Source organism: Arachis ipaensis, chromosome B03 (assembly GCF_000816755.2).
Source record: "Arachis ipaensis cultivar K30076 chromosome B03, Araip1.1, whole genome shotgun sequence".
NCBI lineage: Eukaryota > Viridiplantae > Streptophyta > Magnoliopsida > Fabales > Fabaceae > Arachis > Arachis ipaensis.
The window spans coordinates 83,201,435-83,204,219 of NC_029787.2; the positions used below are offsets into that span (position 1 = coordinate 83,201,435).

The window sequence follows — 2,785 nt, forward strand, 5'->3', positions numbered from 1 at the left end:
ATGTTGTTTTACTATTTTAAAATAAAAATTAAATGTTAATTTGAAATACAATTAAGCAACTTATAGATAAAAGGACATTTTGTCTCTTAATCAATCTATTATCTTATCCTAATTTTGCAATAAAAAAATGTCACGTAGTATCTTCTAATTACACTTAAATTAGAAGAAAAAATATTACGTGTTGTTTAAAATTCAACTTTTGATTAGTCTTTTTAAAAATTTATTATTATTTAATTAATTTAAATATTTATTTTTATGTATTTTTTGTTCAAAAAATAAAAAAATTATTTATTATTTATTTTCTTTTTTTTTTTCAAAAATTAAATAAAAAAATTTTTAAAAATACCTAATTGTACTGAAATAAAAAATGTTTTCCGCTTTTTTTTTCCAATTGCAAATTAGAAGCTTCATAATATAATCCTCTTTTCAATTTTATCCCCTTTATCTTTCTCTGCTTTCCTGCGTTCAACCTCACGTAGGCACGCAAACTCACTTTAACGGTTCAACCACTGCGTTCAGGACTAGTTTCTCTCCAAGCTATTCTCATTATCGTTTTCCACTTCCATCATCACAGAAAATTCACTTGCTATTTCACGACCCTGTTTCTCTCTAAGCTATCCTCGCCATCGTTCTCCACTTCCATCGTCACAGAAAGTTTCTACTCTGCCACCAATGGAGTCACTTCACCCTCTGCACTTTGGCTTAGAGACCACCTTACCACTGTGTTTCTTTATTTTTTGTGTAAGTAATTATATGTTCCACTGTATTTTTAGTTTCATCCTAATATAATTAGACAGTGGATTTATTCATAATTGTGTGCTTCTATGCAAGTTAGAGATTGATGACTTGCTTTACTTTCTTTTTTACATATTATATATTTGATGAATTCCTTTGTATTATAAATTTCTTCTATTTACTTTAGCATTACTTCCTTGTACATTACATGTTTGATTAATTGTTTTATATTATGAATTATTATGTTTTTCTTTAGTGTTTAATATTGGAGCTTATTGGGTCAACTATTTAACTTATTGGAGTGATTGGTGAATTACTTTACTTTCTTTTTCTTGCATATTACATGTTTGATGAATTGCTAAGCCTAAACTTAATTCTTTTTCATTGGATATAACCACTCTATTTTCTTTAGCATTATTTCCTTGCACATTACATATTTGATGAATTGCTTCACATTATGAATTATTATGTTTTTCTTGCAAAGTCTAAACCTATATGTTATATAAAACAGGATTGGAGGGACAAGAATTGATGTAAGGAGTAAATCAGTTAGATGTGATTCACTATCATCATTTGGCATTCGATTTATGCGGAAGTGTTGCTCATGAGCAATACAATTTTTTAATTTTTCAGACAATAGCTAGGCCTGTTGAACATCCTCTGAGATTCCTATGATGGATCTAACACTGGACAGACAACAGGTGGATATTATGAAGTATTCCTATAGTAAGAATTCTCAAACTAATATTTTCATAGGCTTAGAGGTTAATTTTAGTTTTTTAATTTGTTCAATCCTCAAGAAATTTTCGAAGATCTTTTTTGCGGTAGTGATAATATCTTGGTAAGTGCTGTTATATGACTTATATATCTAAAAAATCTGGTGATAATGATATTTTGACTGAATTTGTTTGTTATGTATGTAATTTTGTTTATTGTGTGTCCCTTAGCTAATTCTTTTTTTCACATTGCCCAAATTCTCCCATTTTATTACTGCTACCCTAGCTATAGAACTTAGCTCATTGGTCCATTAATGAAAGTTGTTACTGCCTTTGTTTCTTCTTGATTTTTTAAAATTTAAACATGATTTTTAATTTGTTGTTCAAATGTCTGATTTTTTTAATAAGTAATTTTCAACTATCCCCGTTCTCCTCATATATTTTTTTCTGTTATTTTTATTTTACTTTCGAGCTATATAATTTCAATAGTCTTATTCTCCCTTCATCTTGCATACAAATTTGTTGATCTGTGTATGGAAATTGTCGTCGTCATTTTCATCGATTGTGTGGTCTATAATCACACTTTTAGTTTAGCTTATTACTTAATGCCTCACTGATGAATAGGATTTGATAATTGATGTCTGACGATAATTTTTTTTACTATATTAAAATCTTAGACCACTCTTCATTAAGACTTTTGCTTACTTTTTTGAGTAATTACTACTTATATTACTAATCATACCCATATACTACACATTGAACTTGATTTGTTCGTGCATAATAGATTCATATTAGATTCATATTGAAATTATCTCACAAGGCATACTTTTTTTCTTTGCTCCTCCTGATTTCATTATTGACTTTGATTTTTTTATTGTAGATTCGTATCTTTTATATGAAAAATCGTGTCTGTTTTTTTAAATTTTTTAAGCATTGTAATACGCATTTATGATGAGAACATATATCTCTATTTATTTATAAATTCTAGGACCATTAGTGGATTTTACCTATTATAAAAATATATATAATAGACTTTTCTATTTTCTTGCACATGCTATTAACTTAGAAATCTAGTAGCACTTGAATATGGTTATGTCTCAAACTTACTTTAAAATAAAAAATTGTTCTCGAGAGTAGATCTTCAAATTTTAAACAAGTAATTTAAAAATGAAGAGACATTGTAAGTTTTCACTCATTCTTTAAAAATAATAATAATTCTATTTGATCTTCTTTAATCAACCGTGACTATTCATATTTGTTTGGTATTATGAATTATTTTGTTTTTTTTTTTTTTAGTATTTGATATTAAAATTTTTTAGTTTTTCTTTTTTTTA

The 2,785-nt window shown here is 26.9% G+C and overlaps 1 long non-coding RNA gene across 1 annotated transcript; it reads left to right on the plus strand.

The window, feature by feature from the left end:
• On the plus strand, window positions 355-1,665 carry LOC110270222. Its single transcript, XR_002359494.1, has 2 exons — window positions 355-741; window positions 1,247-1,665. It is a non-coding gene; the product is annotated as an uncharacterized LOC110270222 (long non-coding RNA).